Here is a 26401-nt window from a genome sequence, read left to right as displayed (position 1 = left end):
ATATTCTGTCTAAAAGTTAGGCTGTAAAATGCCATATTTACCCCAATGTCCTATTCTCTATATTATACCTAACCACAGGTTTCCAGCCTTAAGATAAACAATTTGCATTTTGCTTTTGCAATTTCCTCTTTCCGTGACTATCAAGAAACTTCTGGGAAATCTGTGGGGTTAGCTTCTAATCTGCTAGAACAGTCTTACCCCCAGCTTTGAATCTTACGGCAGTCTCCCCAAGAGGAGAGTCGGGGCTGTGGAGCTGAAAGAGAGCTCAGAGGTCAGGCCACCGGGACCATCATTTTACAGAAGGGGAAACTGAGGCTGGGGTTTGGTGATGGCAGAGCCCAGCACAGAAATAGGTCTTCAGCCTCCTGGCACAAGGTCATCATCCACCCTATCCCATGCCTCACTTTACCTGTCTTTCCATGCAGGTGCTGACCATTTTACAAATAGGAACAGGATTGTAGTGAAATAAAAGACAAATACACAGTGTATTTCAAGTCCCCAGATTGCCACCATTGGCTTACCTTATTATCATGATTCCCATGAGTTGTAACGGTAAACATTTAAAATTTGCTTTTCATGGTTGTATGCACTGATTTCACTTCTTTGCCTTGAAGATGAATTTGCATAGTCAGTGGGTTGAGATGGACAGACCAGTGCAGGGCCAGGAGACCCCTGCTCTAGCCCCTTGTAGCCATGGGGGAGTACTTCATTTCTGAGAAGTTGAGAATATGAGGCCCATCTTCCAAAAAGCATTTGTGTGGTAATCAAATGAATCAATTGATGGTGCACACATTCTTTTTTTTTTTTAAATATTTATTTATTTTTGAGAGAGAGAGAGAAAGAGCATAAGTAGAGGAGGGGCAGAGAGAGAGAGAGAGACAGAATCTGAAGCAGGCTCCAGGCTCTGAGCTGTCAGCACAGTCCCATGCGGGGCTTGAAACCATGAACCCATGAACCAACTGAGCCACCCAGGCACCCCAAGGGTGAACACATTCTAAAAATAGTTAGTGCCTGAGAAATGTAAGGGATGCCTCTATCCACTGCTTTGGAGATGTTATTTTTTAATATGCAAAAAAAAAATTAAGTTTTAGATTTGTTTTTGTGGTTTAATGCAGATTATTTTTATGGTCCTTCCAATAACAGAGATCTCCTTCCATTTCCTTTTATCCAAAATCGACACCAAGTGTGTCTAGAACTTTTGTTTTATATCCTTTAAGAATGTTTGTGCTTGACTGTAAACAATCTTTGAACAGTAGTTAAAGGAATATATACTTACCACTTTTTTTTGCTTTGGGGCCAAATTAAGGATTGATTAAAAAGTCATGCTTGGTAGCTATAGAGTATATTAATGAAAACTGGTTTCATCTATATCCTGGGAGTATATCCTGGCCCTTTACCCATGCTGTTACCTCTGTCTGGAACACTCTGTCCTCCTCACCTGCTGACTCTGGTTCACGCTTTAAGACTCAGCTCTGGTTTCTAAGAGCCTGATGTCTGCCCTCTGGGGTCCCATAGAATGTCTTGTGTTCTCACGGCAGCACCTTAGTTTAAAGTTTCAAAGTTACCAGCTTCTGTGGCTTACTCCCCACTTGTCAGGTTCCCGGGAGTGGAGATCAAATCTTGTTTGTTTTGTCTTTTAAGAGCTGCTGTATAAGAGACATCCTCCATCAGCGTTCATTGAACTCAACCAAAGGACAGGAAGCCTCTGTCATTTGAACCAAGACCGACTTTTAAAAAGTTGCATCATTCAGTTGCTTTTATGTTCTTGAGATATTCCAGTGTATTAAAGTTCTCTTCTCGACTAAGGGCTAATTCTTGTGTTCAGAGGCCCTGGGTCCTCAAAACCTAATGCTTCCTGCTGGTGGCTGCTTCATACCCCAGACAACCTTCTCTCGATGGCCTCTCTTCTTGTCCTTTTTTTTTAAAATGTTTATTTGTTTTGAGAGAGAGAGAGAGACAAAGAGAAAGAGAGAGAGAGAATAAGCAGGGAAGGGGGAAAGAGAATTGCAAGCAGGCTCTATGCCGTCAGTGCAGAGCCCTACACGGGGCTTGATCTCACTAACCGTGAGATCATGACATGAGGCGAAATCAAGAGTCAGACTCTTAACCAACCCACACACCTTGCTGTCTTCTCATCTTAAGCTGCTACAGCCTGATGTTCCTGAGGCTTTGGGGTTTAGAATCTGGCATCCCAGATATGATATCTCAGAGAACATTGGATACCTGTGAAAGCACATGTCCCATAGTGGTGGGGCACAGAACACTGTCAACCATGTCCATCAAAGAAGGTCACATGTGATAAGTGAAAAGAACACGTGACAAATGACAGCCTGATTCCATTTTAGTTACAAAAATGGATAAATGGAAGGATTAAGCTATCTGTTACAATTCAGGGGCTTGGGGTCAGGCCCCTGCTCTACTCCGTCCAGCTCTGCAGCTTTGGAAAGTTGCTGGAACATGGTACCTCCATTTCTTCCCCTGTCAAATAGGGGTGTGATAGTGCCAGCTTCATGGTGTTGATCTGAGGATTCACTGAGATGGTATATCATCTAGGATTGCGCCTGATATTCAGTAAGTAGGCAGTACCTATTAGTTGTCACTGTTAAGTTTTCTTCAGTGAACATTTATGTTCATGCCAATTGTACCTAAGAAAATTGTGGAGAAAGTGTTAAAAGTTGAGAGAAAGAAAGCAAACAGATCCCTATCTGTGTGGCTGGGATCTTGCTGGAGGACTGGGTAGGGGAATGGCCAGGATGGGCTGCTGTGTCCATTGACTAAGGGTTGGAACGTTCCATAGCCAGAGTGATCCTGCAGAAAGACACACACACAGTTAAGCCCCAGGTGCCAGAAAGACTAGAGTGCTGTCTCCCTAAGTATTTACTGTCCAAAGGGATAAATCCCAGACCTTGGAGACATCTCTGGGTTATAGAAGCCCAGACACATGGGACTCTCTGACCTCTCGAGTGATTTCATATCCAAAAAGGTCAAGGTAAGAATCCAGGGCCCTTTCCATCTCATCTCCAAGGAGCAAAGGTTTCTCTTCCTCCTTTCTTGATAGAGAGAGGGGCAGTTACTTCTTTCCCGTATGTAAGCAGAGAAATCCTTTTGTATTCCATCCCTCATCTCTGGCATGTAATCTGTACCTATGCAGAATGTCCCCATAGTCTCTCATCACCTTGCCTGGGGTCAAGGTGTGGGTGCTGATGCTGTAGCATCACTAGCTATTGGTCTAGACATGAGTGTCAGGAAAGAGCTGTCTTGTGTTTATGCAACATTCACATATATAAAGTATATAACCGTGCAAGCGGGTAACATCTCAGACCCTGCACCAGTTTGACAAACAGGCCATATAACTGGGCACTGGGCACACCACTGACCCAGAGAAACTCATGTCCTCTCTCTGGGACACATTTAAGGAATGAGGGAACTAGGTCAGCACAGCCCACAGGGGACATGGGCAGGACCAGGAAGCTCCAGGTGGCCTCACCAGTACTCCTTCTTTTAGAAGAGCCACCCTGTACATGAATAAGCAGCCAATTTTTACAAATTGCTGGATTCTTTTACAGAAGAGTACAGTCCTAATGAAAGGGCTCTGTCCCAAGCTGTTCCTGAAAGAAGTAGAGAATGCTGGCGTCTCCTGGCATTTCCGTGTCTGATCAGCCTCATCTGGGAATTTAATCCATTTTCTGATCAAAGTCCAAAGTCTCTGTTTTGCTCCAGCTTTAATCGTTGGCTGTAAAGACTCCCTGCTATTTCACTCACTCACTCTCTCTCTCTCCCTCTCTCTCTCCCTCTCTCTCTCTCTCCCCCCCCCCTCTCTCTCTCTCTCTCACACACACACACACACACACACACACACACACACACACACACACATTCAAATCAGGTTACAGGCAAACAGTGATTTAGTTTTGAGGGTTGGGGGGGTTGGGTAGGGAGTACACATCCAGATAAATAGGCAATCAGTACCTTCATTATGGGCAGATGTTTTGGCAATCTCAGGTAAAAGTTAATGTTTCCAGAATGTTGGGAATATTTTATTCTATATGCTGAATTCTACATGTGAATTGTTGAAAGGGCCGTGGCCCATGTTTTCTGTTATTTTTTAACATTTCTGCTGAGCAAAAGAAGAAAAATAAATTCAAATGCTTTCCAGACTCCAGTATGAACTTTCACTTCTTTTTGATTAAAAAAAAAAAAAGTTTCCATTTCCTTTAAGAAAGTAGATGATATTTTTGAAGGTGACTGAAGGATCCCTTTATAAAGGAGAGTGGGTGAGGCTTGTAAAGGACTCGTGCACACGGGAACCCTACACAGGACTTCCTTCACCTTACCTATCAATGAATTGTTCAGATGGGTTGGAAGATGGGAAGATGGTGTGTGAGATCCCAAGCCAGAACTAAGGAATTCCAGCCCCGGTGTGCGGGGCTGTCGCTAAGGATCCCATGCCAGCGGAGGGGGATGGAGTTTGGTGCTTGAAAGGGCCCTGAAGACTTTTACCCAGGGTATTTGGAGACCAGAGGCTCACATCAATGAGCATTTTGATGATTCTCTTTAACCATGTATTTCGTACTCAGAGCACCAATTTCCAGAGAATTAGAAGAAATAATACATAAACTCTACTGGAAAATTCACCTTTCGTTGCTTATTCAGTCTCCAGCAACGCTGAGGAGCCCATGATTATGAACTGGTTTCCACATGATTCCCATTGGCTCTACGGGTATAGAAGATTTAGGGTACAAGGCTGACATGCATAGGTCCAAGGGTGCATTTTGCAACAAATCCTTAATAACATGTTGCCTTTCTATTGATCTGTTATATTTGATGAGTGTAGGGGAACTTTCTGTTCCAGTTCTGGATCAGTGAGTATTCACTCTTGATGCTATCCAGATAAGTCACTTACGCCAATTGAACATAAGAAGAATGTTTCATGATTGTGCATATTGGTCCTATGTAGGTCTACCTTTTCCCAGAGCAATGGTTGACTCTCTCATTGAAATACATTTTCTTCATGCTACTTTGGTTTGGGAAGGAGATAGAGAGGCAAGGATAAGGGAGGCCTGAGCAACGCAGGGCTGAGGAAATAAATGGAGACCAGCCAGAAGAGAACCAGCAAAGGCTATTTATGCAGAACTGACTATATAGCAAGGGAGTCAGCCACCATCTCTTGCATTTCGGCAGAGACGCAGAGGCAGGCAGAGGAGGGGGAGAGCTGTACGTGGGAGCAGAGAAGGTTCCTGGTGTGCCCTGATGGGAGGCCATTGGCGTGGAGAAGCTGGAGGTGGGCTCAGGAAGGTGGGCATCTGTGATCATTTAAAGGTGCGTGTTTGGCTTTCTCTAGTAGTTCCTCAGTTGTAAGTGGGAGGTGTTGGAAATTAGGGAAGTTCTCAATTTTTAATCAAGTCCTGGCCATTTGTAGCTGATCACTGCAGAAGTTATTGGTTGGCATTTTGGATTATTGCTAGAGGCAGTGGCCTGACTATTTACAAGCATGATGTAGAGATAGCAGGCTGGCTACCCGGGCTGGTTGCTATAGATAAATGCTTGGTCTCCTGGCCAGGTTGCTGCAGGTTGTGGGTCAGAGTTCTGCTTTTACATACTGTCTGGCCGTTGTTTGTTTGTAGGCTTAGTACCATAGTACCAACATAGTGCTGTCCGAGAGTAAACAAGAGGGCCAGCGCCCATTAGCCTGGGAGCTACTCAGGCTGTTTAGCTCCCAGTCAGGTAGTGGGCACTGAGAGTGCTCTGGTGGCCACTGGCAGGGCCCACCCGTGACCATCTGAGATCAGCTGTGCATTTGGTCATGAGGCTCATAGACACCGTAGCGTTTGTGTGCAGGGAGCTTCCGACTGCCTTCCTTCAACTTGGACTTCACATTAGTGAACTACTTCCCTGAGGGACATACTGTTTTATTGGTCAGGGAAGCCCCAGCCTGGTTTTTAGTCCATTTTTGGTAGTGACTGACTGTCTTCATCATCTGAGGACTCCTTGACAGTGGAAGATTCTCGTCTGCCTCCTTCGTCTCACCTCTGCTCTTAGCCTTGACATGGCAGAGGGTTTTCTGGCCAGGAATGGAGTCTTCCACATGGCTCTGAAATTTCTGTGGTAATCTACTTCTTCAGTCAGTTTCTCAACACCCCTGGAAGATCGATGTCATGACCGTCCTACCCAGGGCACGGCGTCTGGCCTGAGGCCAATGGAGGCCACAGCCAGATGGCTTGGTGGTGTTTGTGCCAGACCGTGGTGCCCATCCCTGTGGTCCTGACAGGCCCCTGGGGTCCTTCTAAAGGTGGTCCCCCTGCCCCCTAGTTTATTGTTTGTGTTTTTATTGTGTGTTTAACATCACTGATAGTCAAAGGAGACACTGGAAACCTTCACTTTTCTAGAATTCAAGAAAAAAAAAGTTTTCAGAGTTTAAAACAGTAAGTTCTACACAAAATGTGTCTAAAGTATCTAAGTTTATAAATAAACTCTAAAAACATTACGTAGGGTTTTTGAAAGACATCTGCAAGTTTTGAAGAGGGGATGGTTTTAAGCAGGCATTTCTTCTCTTGCCTTTGTGTGTGTTTGCGCTTTTACATTAAATGACATCCTCTGAGCGTAGGAGTTAAGTCAAAGCTGTCAAAAGATTTTTTTTCCATTCTAATAACAACCCTTGTGCCATTGACTACCAAGAATAACAATGAGCCTTTTTTTTAAGCTAAAAAAGAGTATTTTTGTCGCTGAAAGAACAATTATTCATGTCCTTAAGTTATTTAAGGTATTTTTTATGAATTCTAAGAATAAGCCATTTTGAAGTTCAACCACACAAAATAAAAATGCTTTATTAGTAGGCCTTCCACCTGAAATATTTCAGTTGGTGATCTTGGGCTTTCAATAATAGTAACTAACATTTAGTGAGGACTTTTATGTGCCTTACCCTGTTAGGAATGCTGTAATTATATTAACCCGTCTACTTTTCACATTATCCTCGCTTTATAGCTTGCAAATTGAGGCCCAGAAAGGTTCAGTCATTTGCCCAAGGTCACATATTGGCATGATTTGGACGTGGGCCATCAGACATCCACCTTATGTCTGCATTGACTCTAGAAGGTTCCACTTGCATGCTGTTGAGGAATTTAGTTTCTCTCTTATTTCCTCCCAAAACATAAACTTGGAAAAAAAAATAAACATTTGCTGTACATGCTTTTGTCTCAGAACCCTTCAGACCTTTGCTGTCCAAGAAGTAATGATGATCATTATGCTCTTCCCTAGAATTTGGCCTAAGCTGTTGCAGATATGGCTGCCACTGCTGGCTTGCTATCCATAGTGATACCTCAAGAAAAGACAAGTGGAAAAACAAGGAGGAGGGTGGTGGTAAAAGTAATTTCTGATTATCTTCTGATCTTGTTATTTTATCTTTTGGTTAAATAGGTTTTTAGAAACCCCCCCCTTTTTTTTAATTGCAGTAAAATATTTAATACCACTGAACTCTCCACTTAAGGATGGTTAAAACAGTCAGCCTTGTGTTATACATATTTTACCAATCAGTCAATCACAAGAAGACAAAAATTTAAAAATCCAGTGAGCTGACGGTCAGCTCCTCAGCAAGGTGTGATGTCTGTGGGATGCATGGGTTGCATTGGCTGGAACGGAGTGAGACTTTCCCTGACATATTAACATTGATCTCACAAGGAACCAGAAAGCCTCAGCAGGATATGAAGACCTTCAGAAAGAAGCCAAAAATAGTGTAGAAGTGCCTCCTTTTGGTTCAAAAAGTGGCTGATTTAGTGACTTTAAGAACCACTTCAGTTCCTGCTGTGTTTGGGGAGTGACAAGTGCAGATAAAGACACTGCGAAGATAGGCCTTCCTTTCTTGAGAGAAGAAAACAAAGAATTAATGAAGAAGGGGGTCCCTGGCACATATGTTTAAGTTTGATGGATCTAGTCTCTTTTAGAAGTGAATGTCTTCAAGGACTTTTCTCTGCAAGGAGGAAGCACAAGCCCAGGGAAGGAGGCTGTGTGGCACTGATGCCAGGGTGTGTGGCTAGGCCAGGGAAAATTCAGCCAGGTTCATGATTTTCAGAGGGTTGTTACAGGTTTTGCAAGAATCTTGATTTCAAAGTTCCATGGGTTCTTGGTGGTCTGTTCCATCCCTGTTTTTTTCATAAGCTGTGATTTTTAGGGTGCAATTTTTGAGGGTCTTATAATGTTCTAGAAGAAATACCTGCATCATACTTGGGAGGGTGATGCCCTGAAAAGTTCTTATAGGTACAGGGGCAGGTCAAGATCTGGATCAGAGCTTGAGTTTTGCCACTCTGGGCTCACTCATAAAGGATTTAAAGAAGGAAGAGATGGATAGTCAAGAGAGAATTCACAGAGCCTCAAATGTCCTGCACAATTTGGCATAGAGCTAAGCCAGGCCACCTTAAAATGGTCACCTCCACACCTAAAGCATACACTCTTTTTCAGAAGCATCCCACTGAATGATGGGAATAGACACATGCCATCACAAGGTGGAAAAAACAATCTTTTGCTTAAATGTGTGGGTGTTTAAGAGCGTTACCTGCATGATCAGAAAACCTAGGTCTGGAGATACCTAAAGAGCATATTTCCCTCTAGTCGGAGAATACATAAATCTAGAGCTGGAAATTATTTTAGATTTGACATTTACGTTGTCAAGAAACTTTCCCATATGTCCAACAAGGCTTTCTATTTAACTTCAGACTGGCAAAAATAATTCTATTTGGGAGAAAGGCTTGTTGTTGTTGTTTGTCCTGAATTGCCCTGACACCTGCTCTCTGCTTTGAGCCGCTTCACCATGAGCCCCCAGTCTCCTGCACTGAGGTATAGCCAGTGTGTGACTGGTACACGTCAGTACCCGGGGCCCGCTGTGGCGGGTCACTGACAACATCGTCCGCACGTCAGTCTCAGGAGTATGGGATTCCCCATACGTTTGAATCTAGGTGTAACCTGAGTTTAGAGACTCAGTGGGGAGAGAAAGATAGTCCATTTTCTCCCCTAAGTGCTGTTCCACGAGCAAGATGCACTTCTTCCAAACAACCCTCTGGAAGTATTTATTTTAGCCTATGTGGCACATTGGCCTAAAGTCAGCTTCCTTTCTCTGGTTTGGATGGTCGTTGGGTGTAAGAACGAACGTATTTAACAGACCCTAAATGGGGTCTTTAAGTCAGCTGTCACCTCCCTGCTTAATTATGACCACCAATAAATCCTAGAGAGGATGGTGGCCAAAGCACTTTGGAGTTTCCAGCAGATACAGACCATGAATTCTAGCCCTGTTGCCCATTAGCTGCAGGAATTTGGGCACCTGGTTTTAGGACTCTCTGTTTCAGTTTGTTTCTTCACAAGACTGAACTAGAGGTAGCTGTTCCTTAGAGTCCCTTCAGCTTTAAAATTTCTGCCTCGATGATATTTGAGTCACAACATTATTGTAAAATTCCTATAAACATGAATTTATCGTATTTACAAAAAGCTATAATGCTTTTCCTAGTCATCTGTAGGAAGAAATTAAAACTGTTGAATTCTTAACTTTGCCTAAAGCCACACCGTGGAAGGTTTCAGGGACCAGGAGTTTTCTCAAGGCTAAAGTTTGTGAGGAAAAGGTTTTGAAAAACTGGAGAGAGGACATGGCAAGGTTCTGTCCATCAGAGGCCCCACCATCTGTAAGTATTTGATGTAAGCTAAAAGAGGCAGCAAGAGTTGGTGACAGAGGGAGAAATTACATTGTAATGGTTGGTGGAAGGTGGTTAGTCATTTTGAAAAACAAAATCTAAAATTTTACATCTTTATTTTATGCCAGAATAGCCAACTTAAATTCCAGATAGATTTAGCAGTGATTTTTGTTTTTAAAGAAGGAGAAAATTAAAAAAGCAACATTTGTAAAACTTTACCCTTAAGTAAAAAATTTTCTGTAGAAGAATGAAAAGAAGTTGCAAAAGAAAATATTGGCAGATTTGACTTAAGTTCCTGTGTTTCATAAAAAGGCAATCCAGGGGCGCCTGGGTGGCTCAGTCAGTTGAACATCTGACTTCGGCTCAGGTCATGATCTCGCGATCCATGAGTTCGAGCCCCGCGTCAGGCTCTGTGCTGACAGCTCAGAGCCTGGAGCCTGTTTCAGAATCTGTGTGTCCTTCTGTCTCTGACCCTCCCCTGTTCATGCTCTGTCTCTCTCTGTCTCAAAAATAAATAAATGTTAAAAAAAAATTAAAAGAAAAAAAAAGGTAATCCAAATGTGAGGATTGTTCACTGGAGAGGATATTTGCTGAAAAGAATGAAATCTTCAATGTAAGGAAAACTCTAGAAACAGGTCTTATAACTAACACTCTTACCCAGAATTTCTCCAATTCTGCCCCAAGAATCACTTGCATTAGAATTAATTAAAAAGGTAGATCTCCATCCTCCGCTGAACTTTCCCACCAGTTCTTCAGCATGCTGAGGGTTGGGATCCATTGCCCCACTCTGGCAGAGAGAGCCTTCCTTCCTGTGAAGGCACAAAAGAGGAATGACATATGGTTAACACGAAAATGGTTGGTCTCTTGAGAAGTTGAGGAAGTGTAAATAAGATCATTTTTCATCAATCAAGTTATTAAAAAAAATCTTAAGTGGTAATTCCTAGAGATGTGAAGCATGCTTTCCACGGCATTGCTTGTGGCGGTGTGTATAAGGAAAGCCAACTGCAGCATGTGTCAAGAGCCCTTGACATCTTTATGCTCAGAGCCCCAGAATTCTACCTCCGGGACCTCTCCTAAGGGAATGCTAACCACAGTGCTGTTTGTGTTGGCAAAAAGTTGGACACAGTGATATCTGAAAAGCTTGGTGTGGTTGAATAAACCTTGAGCAGTCACTGGCTGGAATAGTCTACAACTATTGAAAGTATTATTTCTGGAGACTATACAGAGTAACACAGGAAAATGCATATAATGTTAAGTGGAAGAAGGATCAAAGTTGTGTCTATAGCATGATCTCAACTACATAAAATGCACCTGTACTTAGGAAAGGAAATGCAAAATGTTAGTGGTGGTTGCCTTGGGTCATGAGTCCATGGAAGGTTTTAAAGGTATTTATTTATTTACTTACTTACTTACTTACTTACTTTTCTGGGTCCTCCATGTTTTTGAATGACTAAGTATTTTAATGTATATGAAGGGAAGGGGATGCCTACTTGGCTTAGTCTGTTGAGCATCCAACTCTTGATTTTGGCTCAGGTCATGATCTCAGGGTCATGGGACCAAGCCCTATGTCAGGCTCTGTGCTGAGCGTGGAGTCTGTTTGGTATTCTTTCTGTGTTTCCCTCTGCCCTTCTCCCTTGCTTGTGCTTTCACTCTCTCTCTTAAAAAATAAAATAATAAATAAAATAAATACATGAGGGGAGGTGGGAATACACTCAAAGGTGATCTTCAGTGAAGGAGAAGAAAAGAAAGTGATGTCCTGCTACAGGTAGGCTCTGGGGGAGGAGGCTCAGAGAGTCCTGCATTACCTCAGGTGGTGCTGGCTAGGTAGGTGTTGTTGTGCTCCCATTTTGAAGATAAGGCACTGAGGCTTGGGTAGGGTAGATAACTTGACTTGGATCCCTTAGTAAGTAAGAGTTTTTGGAGGGGCGCCTGGATGGCTCAGTCGGTTGAGCATCCATCTTCAGCTCAGGTCATGATCTTGCAGTTGTGAGTTCAAGCCCCACATTGGGCTCGCTGCTGGGAGCCCAAAGCCTGTTTCAGATCCTCTGCCCCCCTCTCACTTCCCCTCCCCCACTTGTGCTCTCTTAAAAATAAATAACCATTGAAAAAAAAGTTTTTGGAAACTCCAGGGATGGATACCCTGGCCATTTTGAGGTAAGAATTTTCCCCGTGGGACTCAACCTACCAGTCTTAGAGCTGGTCCTAATTTGACAGATGTTTACATCTTCAGACTCAGGGTGACCCGTTCAGACCCACAAACCTGTCCTCTTGCTGAGGTAGGGAAGAAGGGAATGTGTGATGGGGCAGTTTGAGGAAGGCACCCAAACTGGTGTAGCTGCAGAGAGATGGGTGGGGCTGCTCCCTGCTTGTGAGCACCTCACTCTTCACAGCTGAAGGAAGAGAATGTGCAAAATAAAAGAGCAAACCTCTACGACCTGCACTCTCCAGAAGCATCAGACCTGGTCAGTTCGCATAGTTCCCTGGCAAGGGAGTTAGTTCAGTGGGAAGAAAAAAAAAGCCCGCTAAAGTCTCCGTATGAATTTCGCTCATCATTTTTCCAGATCACTTAAAACATTAAGCACACTGAAGCATTAATTAGCGTGCTGAACTTCCTGAGAGGAGCAAGAATAATTGGAACTGTGAATTTTAATTACCTATCTTGTAAACTCCTTCGAGGTAAAGAAGGCCTGTCTACTTCCCCATAGACTTTCAAGGGGACTCCTTCAGATTTCATAAGACTCTCCATTAGAACTACAGTCAGTAAAGTGTTGTTGTGGGAATATATTGATCACAGGCACCTGAAGGGAACGCTGTCAGCATCTGTCTGGAACTTGCTCAGGCGAGACCAAGACTGAAGCTAGAGGCAGAAGTGATAACTACTTCACTTAATGACGAATCTTCAATTTGTTTCTCAAAAAATAGCATAATATGTAAATTTAAATGGACATTTCTCAGAATTCTCTCTCAGTCAGTCAGTCCTCTATGATGGAGTATAGGACAGGTTGGGTTTTATCTCCACAGTCCTCCAAGGGGTTGCTCACCAGGGCCGTTGGTAGCTATGTCCTGGGTGAACGTATTTGCAGTCATGCTGGGGATATCAGTGTGGATCCCATGCAAATGCAGAGGACGTGGCTGTCATTTTTGCGTTTATAACCTCAGGCCAGGAACAGTGTCCTTTTGTGTTCACTTGCTTCTAAAAGGTCAGTGCTTCAGAATAGGTCTTTCATACATTTCAGAAGGAGGCCAGTGAGACCCTGTAGTGCCAAGACAAACTCGTGGTACCATTCTGCTTCTCAAGGCGGGATGCATGAAAGGGGAAATAAAATAAGACAGCAGACACGTGGGGAGAACAAAGGGGAACCACAGGCTCTAGCAGCAAGGTGGAGCAGCTCACCTTTCTGGCACATCTGTCCACCGGATGGAGGTGTAAGGGCCAAGGTCTGCAAGGCAAGTGGTGACCCGGGGAGGGAACAAGAACTAACACAGCACTGAAGAAATTTAAAAGCTGTAAGCCCTGCCATTTGAGGGTGGCCGGTGGGCCCTCTGTGGCCTGGTATGTTGTCTCAGAGACAGCACCGAGGCATGTTGTGGGAGATCGTGGCAACTGGCCAGGCCTGTGGCTTGGGCCAAATCATGACTCTGTCTAATGAGAGTGGATGAAACACACTTCAAATTAGCCTAAGCAAACGAGAGAACGTGCCGGGAGGATACAGAGTAGGTGCAGAATCCATGGAGGGAAGATCATACCAGGGCCAACATATGGACTAGGGTTTTCCTTTGCTGCGTCAAGTTCCCATCCTAAGACAGGCTCTCCCTATGATGGGAAAAGCCCCCAAATCACACCCTAACACCCAGAGGGGAAAGAGAAAGCCTTTTCCCCTGGCTTCTATAGTCCAGTCCTAGGGCCAGATTCTGATTGGCTCTGCTTGGTCACATTTTCTCTTCTTGGGCTGCTGCAGTGGCCTAAGTCATGACTGTAAAGGCCCGGGTCATGCTCACGCTTGGAGTCTGGTGATAGGTTCTATGAGTGACAGCCGTGTTAAAACAATGTGACAAGAACCTAAAGGAAGTAAGAGTGGGCTGGAATAACTGGAGCCCACAAAGAGGTACACTCCAGACCTGCTGCTTTTTTGATGATGCTCATTGTGAATATGTCCATTCATCAGTCTTACCAGACTGTCAGCACCAGACCTGTGCTGACATGGCGAGGCCGTTAGCCACCTGTGGCTGTTGAGCACCTGAAACATGGTAAGCCCAAACTGTGATGTGCTGTAACTAAACTACAAACTGGATTTCAAGATTTAATAGGAAAGAGAGAATGTAAATTACCCTATGAATAATTTTGAAAAATGTATCACATGTCAAAAGATAGTATTTTGTATACGTCAGGTTCGACAACATACATTGTCAAAATTACCTTTATTGTTTTACGTTTTTTGTTGTGGCTACTAGACATTTAAAATTACATATATGGCTCACATTTTATTTCTCTTGATGGCACGGTGGTAGACTGAGTTCATATTTCTATCTTGGGGGTATTCAAGTAACAAAATACCAGTTTATCCTTAAGTTTACTATCCACTGGGCCATGTACTTTTATTTTCCTTGAAACCGTCTCCTATAACTTCAGTGTGTATTCCTTATTTAAATGTTAGGGGATTTCAGTGATTAAGTTGCCCTTCATAATTCTGAGACAGAAGTCTATTCTTTCTAGAAAGGCCCAGTCTGTCTTATCAAGACCCAGAGACTGTGGCCCAGACTTACCAAGCTAAAACCACATCAGATTCAGGGGGATAACGGTGACTGACAGATGTCGCAGTTTAGGTATAGAATCTCATTCTTAGATCCTGTCAGTGAAGGTTTGCACGTCTCCATTAAAACCACCAGCATTCTGAGCTACTTTGTTTTAGCTCTTGCAAATTATTTTTGTGCCTCCTTTGTTGACTCACCATGCATTTAGTCTGCAATCCGGATGTGAGAAAATGTTTCAGAGCTTAATCAAAATGGGAGCTCTCTGCCCACTTTTAGGTCTCACTGTTGCCTCCCTCCATTCATCCATCCTAACATTCCTTCATTCAACAAGTGGTTACAGCCTCTGGTATGTGTGAGGCCTGGTATGGGTCCTGGGAATGAAGCAGCGAGCCAGCCAGGCCATTCCCCAAGCTGGTGGATCTGGCAGTCTGTAGCACCAGCTTTCGCTTGCTTTCACGTCTGGTGAATCAGTGGCTCTAAACCAATTTTCCCCAAAACTCTTGCAGGAAAAGTACAATGCCTAGAATGGAGAGACTCCGGATAGTTCAGCTTGAATGGAGCCAATGAGGACACAGGTGGGGACCCCGTGCCTCTCCCCTCTTAAAGGGCTCCTCTGAAAACCCTTGTTTAAATCGCCTTTCTCTCTCCAAACATGTTTTAGTTATTATGTCTCCGGTGATACATTTTGATTAGCTGGATTAGAGCTAAGATCCCCACTTGATCAAGCAAAATTAAGGAGCTTTTCCTGAAATTGACATATTGAGAGAAATACATCCAAAAACAAACCAAAAGAAAACAAAAAATGGATCCAGCTCTGTCTGGCTCCTTAGGAATGTTTTCTCTAGGACAGGCATTAGATTTCAGGTAATTCTCCCCCTGACATGTAAATACCAAGTGAAAATCAGGCAAGACTGCAAATTAGTTCATTTGGTTGGGTGATGAGAACTGTTTCATTAAGCCATTGCCCACTTTCCCGAGCAAAAGCTCCCAGTGCTGTCGCTGTTACCCTTCTTTTTCATGAGCTGTGCTGATCCAGTTACAAGGCACCCATTTTACCTGCCGAAAGGAACATTCTTTGATGAGTATTTAAATGCATCCCATTTAGACCTTAATGGAACTAAATTAGTGAAGATTTGAAGTGTAAGAGAAAAAAAGAAAACCTTTCCCCTTTCTACGCCTTTGAAGGAGACCATCTGAAGCTGATTTTTTAAAATTCATTGTTTTTAAAGGGAAAGCACTGAAAATAATAACGCTCAGCAGAATTAAAACCACTTAGCACACTCTGAGTACAACTCAGTGTGTTTCCTAGTTGCTTAACAACTAGGAAATTAGAAGCTACAAAGGGAAAACGTGTATATATGTGTGTGTGAGGAGGGATGTTCAGAATCATAATTAATATGAGTCGAAAAGAAGCATCCGTGTGGTCCGGGGAGAACAGAGCCATAAGGAGAGGAAGATGTTCTGGTCAGCATTCGGACTGCTGCATACGCCCCTTTTTGTTTTGGTTGTGTCATGTAAACGTGTAGGAGTGGGTAGTGAGGAGATGAGCAGAGCAAGTGCTGGAGAGTGGTGGGGTGCATTATTGCTGGAATTAGGATGACCTGGGGTAGAAAGGACAGTGTGTCCAAGCACAAGCTTAAGATACTGTTGTTCCCTGAAATCCCCTTGAGCTTTCACTCACCAGAGACGTTGCTAAGCCTGACTGTGTACTAAGTGGCAGAGACATAGAGATAAAAAGCCCAGTCTCTCTTCTCAAGGAACTGGCTAATGGGAAAGGCAGCCAGGGGACCATCACTCAGTGTGACAGCTGCCCTTGGATATGGCTGCTGGGCTTCCTGCACCCATGTTTGTCAAGGCAGGACAGGCCGGAGCAGGCCACTGTGCGAAGTTGCTGAAGTGCAGGCAGAGGTTACTGGGCTTTAGTTTCAGGGAGAGTTCTAATATTGAGGGGCCACTGCTTCCCCAGTGGAAGCTGGCCAAGTAAGTATGATCATGTGCTCTTGAGTGCCTGGTCTGGAGGCCACGCGAGTGTTTCTGTACACGCGGTGTCTGCTACAGGCAGACCACTCTTCACTCCGTGGTTTGGTTTACCTTTAGTGTCTTCCAGAGTTCTCTGCCTTGTACCACTGAAACAACCACTCATGCATATCTTCTTATGTATAATATGTGGTCTCCCTTACATCTTTTTTTGAGAACTCAAGCTGCCTTCCTGTCTGCACTGAAGAACAAGCATGTCTATTTAGCCATTATCTGTTACAGGTGAGCTGGAAAGCTGGTTCTGGAACATTCTTTAGGAATCTGGAAGAAAAATTGGTACTCAAAGGAGGAAATGCTACTATTTTTTTAATGTTTATTCATTTTGAGAGAGAGAGAGAGAGAGAGAGAGAGAGAGAGCAAGTGGGGAGGGGCAGAGAGGGAGAGAGAGAGAGAATCCCAAGCAGGCTCCTCACTATCAGCATAGATATTAAGAGTTGGACACTTAACCGACTGAGCCACTCAGGTACTCCAAAATTATGCCATTTTTAAGAACATGTGATTTGTTCAGTGTTAACCAATATGTTGGCATAGTGGGCCTAGAAAAGAGATGAGGGTTAAGTCACCCCCACTTTCTTCCTATCAAGACTTGTGCTGCAACTGACATTACTTGTCACCATAAAAGCCACAGGTCTTCTGACTTGGCCTCTGCCATCTGGGGTTCAAGGTCCTGTCCACATTTAAAAATCGTAACCCAGGGAAAGTGAGACCTAGAGAAAGAATGTGATTTGCCAGGCTATTAAGTGGTGGTAGTGGTTAGACTTGAACTTGGATCTTCTCTTTATTGAATATGGTCTTTCTCCTTTTTGTCCTCTGCTTTGTACCTTTAAAAACTGCAGAGAGAAAACACATTCTCCCATAATACTCTCTTGCTTGTATTAATTACTTTAATTCCCTCTCGGAGCCAAGAAAGCATTGCCAAACGAAAGTTTTGCTGCATTTCTGATTCTCTGTGTTTCCCCTTTCTTTACAGAGAAGGCTGGATTGTAGGGAGGCTGGAAGAGTCAAGTGTGCTGGTCAAGGTGCAATTCAGAAGGTGGTGGGGAGCCCCCAGGACTACACATAAAAATTAATTACAGAAAAATACATCATTAACAGCAGATCTTACAGAAGGTCCCAGGGTGACTATTATGTGAAATTAATTAGTACTTATTTAATTTTTTTTAATCACCTTCTTGGTACTATGAAAATAGTCCTAATTACTGACATCAGTAGTTTTAAGTCATTACGGGTCATTATTTTATGTGTCAGTGTACTCATTCAGCTCTACATACGTGGATTTAAATATAGCAGCCCCTTCACCCCTTGGGACAGTTTTCCTACATGGTAACATGTTTGGAAAAACTAAGGCTGGCAAAATCAAAGTCTCAAGGAAATAAGATGTTGGAGTAAAATAATTGACAGTTATGCTGGGACCAGGTCACCAAGGACCTGATGTTGCTTTTTTAGCATTTGTCCTGAGTGTAATGAGAAAACAATAAAGGTGTGTTTAACTTTTTATTTTGAATAATTTCGAACTTAGAGAAAAGTTGCGAGAACAGTACACTAGCCAGCTTTCCTATACCTTTCACTAAGAATTCCTGTAAACATTTTATCATACTTGCCTGATCATACACTGTATTTATATACGTATTATTATTTTTTACTAAACCATTTAAAGATAAGTTGCTGATATAATGCTAAAGGACCCTTTCCTGTAAGTCCGTAGTGCAGTCATCAAGATAAGGCAGTTAACCTTGATGCAGGCCTTTCTAATCCTCAGGCCCATTAGAATTCTGCACATTGTCCCTTTAATGTGCCTGGTGGGTCTAGAGTCCAGTTGTCTCTTCCATCTGAGACAGTTACTCTTTTTTTTTTGTGACCTAGACATTGTGGAAGATCACATGTCATTTACTTTATAGAATAACCCTCCATTTGGGTTTGTCTGATGTGTACTAATGATTAGATTGTGTGTTTTTGCAGAAACGCACTGTGATGCAGCATATCAGAAGACCATGCTCTTGAGGTGCCTGGGTAACTCAGTCAGTTAAGTGTCTGACTCTTGATTTCAGCTCAGGTCATGATTTCACAGTTCGTGAGTTTGAGCCCTATATGGGACTCTGCGCTAACAGTGTGGATGGAGCCTGCTTGAGATTCTCTGTCTCCCTCTCTCTCTTCCCCTCCTTCTATCTCTATCTTTCTCTCTCTCAAAAATAAATAAACATTTTTAAAAAGTGAAATAAATATTTGAAAAAAGACAATATTGTTGACTAGTCCCATTACAAGTGATGTTAACTTTGATCACATGACTTTGATCACATGATTAAGGTAGCTTTCTCCACTGAACTATTTTTTCCTGCTAATAAGTATTAAAAGATATTTTGAGGCTAGATGAATACATTGTTTCTCATCAAGCATTCACTCACTAGTAGATGCTCACTTGCTAGGTGCTTCATACTTGAAATAGTCTTTACTATGGTGGTAGGCAAATGCTAAGCTTGGAACTCCTTCATCCCATCTACGTGTATTAGTTGGCAATCTACTTGAAGGAGGAGATTTCTTTCTCTCTCTCTCATTCATTCATTCATTCATTCATTCGGATCAGTATGAGTTCATAGATTCTTGATTTATTCCATGGGTTATAATTACATTTGTGGCACTCAGACTATCACAGGTTTTGTCGGCAAGAGCCCCCTTGAGCTGGCTTTTGACATGTCCGCATCCTTCTTTGAGCATGTGTTACCTTCTGGCACAATAAGATGGTCCAGGCTCATCCTGTCCTTTCCCTGCTCCAGCCCTGGAATAAGCAATACATTGAAGGGCTCTGATTTGGAGAGTGGCCTGATCTGATTGGCATTTAAAAAATATTATGTGGCTGCCCTTGAGGACACTGAAGGCAGAGGCAAGAGCCGAATCAGAGAGTCCATTCATAGAACTCCCAGCTATCACTTGGTCTGTTGGCTTGGGCTAGGTAGTGACCGTGCAGATGGGAAACGGGGGTGGATCCAAGGTAGATTTTGAAGCTAGAACTGACAGAGTGTAATGGTGGGATGTGAGGGGGACAGAGGGAAAAATGGAAGTGTCCTTTCCTGAAATAAGAAAGGCAAGGAAGGGGATGACAGCTTTTGGCAGGAAGATCACAAGTTCCAGTTTGGGCCTGTGGAACAGGAGCTCTAAGGTAGCGCCAAAGTGGAGGGCACAGGTAGACACAGGAGTCCGGAGCTCAGGACAGAGGCCTGGCTGGACACACATACCTGAGTATTGTGAGGTTCCACCACATTCTTGAGGGCCTCTTCTATAATTTTTTTTTTTGAGAGAGAGAGACAGAGAGAGACAGAGACACTCCATGCCCAGCAAGGAGCACAACACAAAGCCCAACTTGGGGCCTGATTGGGGGCTTAGTCTCACAACTGTGAAATCATAACCTGAGCCAAAATCAAGAGTCGGACGCTTAACAGACTGAGCCACCTAGGTACCCCACTTCTCCAAGTTTTGCATCGAGTCATACTGACCAGCACAGTTGTCCTGCTCACTTGCGTTCTGCCTTGTTTTCTTTTCGCAGCTCTTGGCAAGCGCTTGGCATTTTTCACACATATTTCAAAGCTTCGGGGCAAGTTTTCTGAACTGGCCCTTGATCCATTTTTCAAGAAGGAGGAGTATAAACAGATTTCCTCTCTGCAGTACCCCATGACCACCCAGCCCCAGTAGACTGGAGGAGGTGTCAACAGTAATTGCCACACATTTTTTATGTTAAGGGATCTGTACTGAACTGTGAATATGTTAAGAAAAGAAGAAAGAATATGTGTGTGTGTCTTTACATATACATATACGTGTGTGTACATATTAAAATGTTTGGTTTCGAAAAATACATTTTCACAAAATTAAGATTGACAAGGGATTTTTGAAAACAGAACATAGATAAAGAATCCACGAGGGGCACCCAGGTGGCTCAGTCAGTTAAATGACTGACTTCTGCTCAGGTCAGGATTTCATAGTTTGTGGGTTTGAGCCCTGTGTGGGGCTCTGTGCTGATAGTTTGGAGCCTGGAGCCTGCTTCAGATTCTGTGTCTCCCTCTCTCTGTGCCCCTCCCCTGCTCATGCTCTGTCTCTGTCTCTCTCAAAAATAAATAAACATTAAAAACATTAAAAAAAAAAAAGAATCCATGATAAGGGGAACATAATCCTGGCATTGCCGTGGCCCATCAGATGGGTAAAAGGAGCAGATTAGAAGAACACATACCAACCAAGGACAGCCAGAGTCAGAACTGCTTCCAAGTAGATGCTTGCTCACAAATAACACAATGCTTTTATCACCCAAAATTTGCTCCTCGGACCATAAACAAGGGATCTGGCTTTCATGCATGAAGTTCAGTCCTCTTAGTAGATATGGATGTCATTTGTTTTGGCATTTTTGCTAATGTTTATGGAGTTATTTTTGCCTCTAAATCAGAAACAGCTGGTTTTACTGATGTTCATGGGGCTGCTTTTTTAACTTTTGCTTTTGTCTGAAAAGCTATGTCGGGAACTCTCCATACCTCTTACATTAATTTTGGTTTTACATCTAGGACTGGCACTGACAGTAACCTGGCAACGTGGGAGGCCAGCCAGACAGCAAGGGCCATGCCGGGCAGTACCATCGTGTGGAACACGTGGTGGTGGAGGGCCATAGTGATGCAGTGGTCGCCCCAGCGACTACTGCCTCCCTTATCGCAACCTTCTTGGATCCTTGGTAGACTAGAAGAGGAGGTCTTTGGGTCCCCTTTTGCCCTGATTTTTTTTTACATTTCCCAGAGGCATATTTTTTCATCAGGTCAGCATACCCCCTACTCCTTTTTCATAAGGGTATATAGGGTCTGGTTTCTATATAGTCAGTTTGGCTGGAAGATCTATGGAGAAAAGTACAGACAGTGTTCAGCTCTGTTGTTGTTTTTATTGAGGTAGAATTGACATACAGTGTTATATTAGTTTGGGATGTACAAAATAGTGATTGGACAATTCTGCACATGACTTGGTGTTCACCATGATAGTGTATTTACCATCTGTCACCATACAACGTTATTACAGTATTATTGACTATAGTCCCTGTGCTTTACCTTTTTTAGTTTTCATCTCCATGACTTATTCATTTTAGAACTGAAAATTTGTACATCTTAATCCCCTTCATGTATTTTGTCCATTCCCCTAACGCCTCCCTTCTGGCAACCACTTTTTGTTCTCTGTATTTATGATTCTTTTTGTTTTTTGTTTGTTTTGTTTTTTAGATTCCCTATGTAAGTAAAATATTGCACTCATCTTTAAGATGTCTGACTTACTTCACTTAGCATAATACCCTCTAGGTCCATCCATGTTGTCACAGATGTCAGGATCTCATTCTTTTTATGGCAAAGTAATATTCCATTGTGTGTTTTGTGTGTGTGTGTGTGTGTGTGTACACACACACCACATCTTCTTTATCCATTCATCTATCAACAGACACTGGGCTGCTTCTGTATCTTGTCTACTTGTAAATAATGCAGTAGACATAGTGGTGTGTGTAGCTTTTTGAATGAGTGTTTTTGTTTTCCGTGGGCAAATACCCAGTAATAGAATTACTGGATCATATGGTAGCTCTATTTTTAAGTTTTTGAGGAAACTCCGTACTGTTTTCCACAGTGGCTGCACCAATTTATATCCCCACCAACAACGCATGAGGGTTCTCTTTTCTCCACATCTTTCCTGACCATCGTTGTTTCTTGTCTTTTTGATACTACACTTAATGTGAGTCTCCCTTTATAGGGCATACACATGTACAGGTCCCATTTTGTGTCCTCACCATACTAGAGATGGCAGCTGTATGGGACTCACTTAGCTCTCCTTACATTACCTTTTAGCAGCATTAATAACAGCTGTTTGTAGAGTTGTTATGAAACAACTTGTTTTGGGATGGCATCATCTCCAATAAAGAAGAATGTGTATTCACTTCTCTATCAGGAACCATAGCTCATACAGAACAGAGTAAAAATAGCAGCTACTGTTCTGTCCAGTTATTCCGATGCCTCTGAAAGCCTACCTTGAAAAAATGTCCCCCCAAAACAAGAGAGAGAGAGCAAAAGGGCCAGCTTGTAGCTAATAAACACTCACCACAGAGAACGTTTATCCCAAGTGTTTGAGTGCCACACGTAGGTAATGCAACTTTGCTGGTCAGTCAGACTAGTTTTATACAAGCGGGAGGGGACCAGCTGCCAGATTGTGCTCTTTTCCACATTTGGTTGGTTGGTTGGTTGGTTGGTTGGTTGGTTGGTTGGTGGTTGGATGGGAGCCCCATGTGGTTACCCACCAACCCCTGCCTGGGTTACTGATTGTGTCTCAGAGGGAGAGACTCTGGCAGGTAGACAGAAGCTCGTATCAATGCTGTGCTGCCCATGGGCCCACACATCCATAGCCCATGTTCAGTGGGTTGTTTGCCTTTGTCAATATCCTCAAGGGATGTGAAGCCCAGCACTAGCTTTGGATGGGGGAAGTATATCTCATGGGTCAGAATTGCACGTGAAGGACTTTAAATAGCTTCTCTTTCCTCCTTCTAGTCTAAACACAGGAATGGGAAATTGTGGACACCAGAGGGTTGCATATTTAAATACAGCTGGACTATTTTTGCACAATGGTGAAGAAATGGTTTTTTGTGTCATGTTTTATATCTTTGCCATTTTGACCATTTTTATTTTAGCTCTTCCATCTGTGAGCTCTAATAGCTCCTATTATGTATATAATTCATATAGAGGTCCCTGGATTCCACTTTGGAGTGTGATTATTGCTGTACATTTCTCTCTCATACACTATACCCTCCGTGAAGGCCAGCTTGGGAGCTAAAGCACATCTTAATTTGTCACACTGCCTAAGCTGAGCTGAACACAGTTCAGCACTGAGGAATTGCCTGAAATGAATGAACAAAAACATTCCTACTACATCAAGACTGGTCTACTTGTGAAAATTCTATGCTGAGATGTTGTCAAGAAGGGATATGTATTGCACCTGAAATATCGGAAGCTAGATGCTCAGTGGGAATTTGGTTGACTTGGAGTATTACGATTTAACATTATATTCCTTTGGAAGTTATGAATAATTCAGAGCACATAGGGGATACCTTTTATCTTCTCTGGGTTGTTGATTTGCGTGTGGTTATTGTGCTTAATAAAATATGAAAAAGAGGACAGAGAGCTCATCTGAATGTCAGCTCAACATTTTATGGTTATTGTTTTAGGAACTATTACATTACCTTAAAATGCTAGACCCAGTAGCCCATTGAGGTAAAATATTAGGAGTGTATCGAAACAACTTATAAATTTCCTTGATACCTTCTAAAATATTGTGATATAGTAAGATTCTCTGCTTCCTAAAAATATATAAATAAGGCCTCTACAGCATAAAATGGTGATGAATTGAGACTTAAGTTGCCCTCTGATCAGCCAAATAACTCCCAGGAATAAATAACTCCAGGAGAAGCCAGCTTTAGAACATGTGTATGAATTGTCTGGCTTTAGAATTATAGAGCCATTTCTAGGCATAAGGAAAATGACATTGAAAAATGGTTGCCAAGTCATTTGTATTGTTTGTATATCTGTACAGCCAAAAATTGCGACACAACACTCCCTTATTTTTTAACTACTACATGTTTCAGTGCTTGTCACCATGGATTTATGGTGAAAATACAAAGCAATAGTTTTCAAACTTACTCATCTCAGGATCCCTTTACATTCTTAAAAACCAGGGAGAATCACAGAATATTTTCTTACATGGCTTATATTTATGAATATTTGCCATCTTAGAAATTGAAACCAAGGAAAATTTAAAGTCATTATTAGTTCACTTGGAAATAACAATAATAAATGCACTGCATTGTAACCTAAAAATAATAACTATGTTTCCCCTAAACAACAGAATTTAGTAAGAAGAGTGGCATTGTTTGACTTTTGGCGTATCTCTCTAATGTCTGCCTTAATAGAAGGCAGATAAAACATATCAGTATCATCTAGGAAAACTCCACTGTGGACTCTTGAGAAAATGAGATTCATAAAGATGAATAATGTCTTAGTATTATTATGAAAATGGTTTTGATTCTGTGGGCCTTGTTGCAAAGCCTATGAGCAACCTAGGGGTCATCTGCCCACATTTTGAAAAGTGAGTAATTAGTTGAATACAAAGTAATTAGTTGAATCAGGATATTCTTGGACATAAAAACGCTGAATCCAACCAAGAATCTGTTCTCTGTGCCAAGGTGTTAGCAGTCTGTGGTGAGAAAGTGTCTTGTTCTGCCTAACCAAGCTGATGGGATCCTTTGGACAGACTTTCAGCCTTCTCTCTGTATAAGGGACAAAGCCTGGCCTCCTGTCTGCTTAAGGTGATGCAAAGCCTCTACTTACCCGCTCTCATCTTCTTCACACACTTTCTTCTATACTTTGCTCCCATTGCTGTGTTTTAGAAAGCTCGCATGATTCACCTAGTTCCCTTACCAGTGACTACCGACATATTCTGCTTTGTGTGACACCTTTGCTCAACCTAGGGAACCTGGTATACTGTTCACCACCATGCACTAAAATAAGAAGGTGAGCTCTTGAACAAAAACAGAACCCTAGGAAGACCCAATACTTTGACCGTTAGAGAAGAATTTAGAAAAGGGGAAGTTCCAAGTGCTTTGTGCTGTTGACTGAATCCTCAACCCACATGCACGAGGGCAAGTTTCCACTAGGCTTACAAACTGAAGGTGCTCTGTCTGGGAAGGACAACTGCCAACTTTGGGGACAAAGAGTCTCCTGTTTAGACCAAGACTATGTAAGTTCTAGAAGACCGGACCTGGAGCAGTGCTACAGAGGGAGACCTTGAGCTGCCTCTAGTTAAAACTGTTAACATCCTAAGCACTTGCCTACACGTTGACTGTGATACCTGCTTATTCCTGCCTCTTTACTGACTCCAGCCTGTGACACAACCCCCAGCCTGACTCCCCCACATGGCCCTCCACCCCCTCATCAGTGTTCATATTAAACTCTTCCCCTTATGAATGAACAGTTTCCTTCCTCATTGCCTGGCATTGATCCCTGCTGTGTAATCACAAATTCACCTGGAACCTAGCTATACCATCAGTTAGGGCTGAACCATTGGAACTGGAGTAAGCAGTGCAGTGTGACAAAGGGGTTGAGACCAGAGAGAGGAGAGGAGAACGATCAATCAGTACAAAGGATTCCTGTCCATCTTCTGCTTTTCTTCTTGAACACTCCTGACACAGTTTGTGAAGAGCAGTCTACTCATGAGTCACTTGTTTACTGTGGGATTTCATTCCCCTCCCTGTAAGAAAACTATGAGGGAAGTAGAGCTGAGTTAATTTTCCTTTAATCTGGCCCCCTTCTGCTTTTCCCAGCAGGCTTTATCCCTATCAGCAGGCCCAGATATTTCCATCAAGGTATCTCTTTGTCAGCAGCCTCAGATAGAGTTAACCTGACATGTCAAGGTTAACACAGATGCTGTGTGCTTTCTTTCTGAAATATTATGCTGAAACCTGAATGCAGGACGATTAGGTTACTCTACCAAATAGAATACACACTACAAAATATCCAGCATTATTACAATGCCACAAGTAAAGACAAGAAGACATAGTAGTATATAATCTTTGTTCATTTATGCATCCAATCATTTAAAAATATTTTTTGAGTGCTGTTATGTGCCAGACATTGATACATCTGTAAACAAAACACAACAAAACAAAAGATTCTTACTGTCATTGTACTTACATTCTAGCCAGTAACCATTCATCATTTGTCCAAAATTTTGGATGAAATAAATCTTTTCCCTAGATTCCCAGTGGTCATATTGGTTGATGTAGTTTCTTGTTTGCTGTTGGGTAGATGTCCAAGAAGCTGAAGTGAGTGAGGAAAACAGTGCTTGTTCTTTTCAGTGACATAAGACATACTAGTCTAAAAGGAAATCGTTTACAGATT

At 42.7% G+C, this 26401-nt stretch overlaps 1 protein-coding gene and 1 long non-coding RNA gene across 7 annotated transcripts in view; one reads left to right on the top strand and one right to left on the bottom strand.

Annotated features, from left to right (window-relative positions):
- The window catches only part of NPAS2 (neuronal PAS domain protein 2), a 158969-nt gene that overhangs the window by 14456 nt on the left and 118112 nt on the right, over positions 1-26401 (top strand). The window lies entirely within an intron of this gene.
- On the bottom strand, positions 1991-26362 carry LOC123384418. The gene is made up of 3 exons (XR_006595475.1): positions 26195-26362; positions 10329-10480; positions 1991-2645 (listed from the first exon to the last, which is right to left on the bottom strand). It is a non-coding gene; the product is annotated as an uncharacterized LOC123384418 (long non-coding RNA).

The sequence above is a fragment of the Felis catus genome, chromosome A3 (genome assembly GCF_018350175.1).
Source record: "Felis catus isolate Fca126 chromosome A3, F.catus_Fca126_mat1.0, whole genome shotgun sequence".
NCBI classification, from domain to species: Eukaryota; Metazoa; Chordata; class Mammalia; order Carnivora; family Felidae; genus Felis; species Felis catus.
This window is presented reverse-complemented; position numbering and strand designations above follow the sequence as displayed.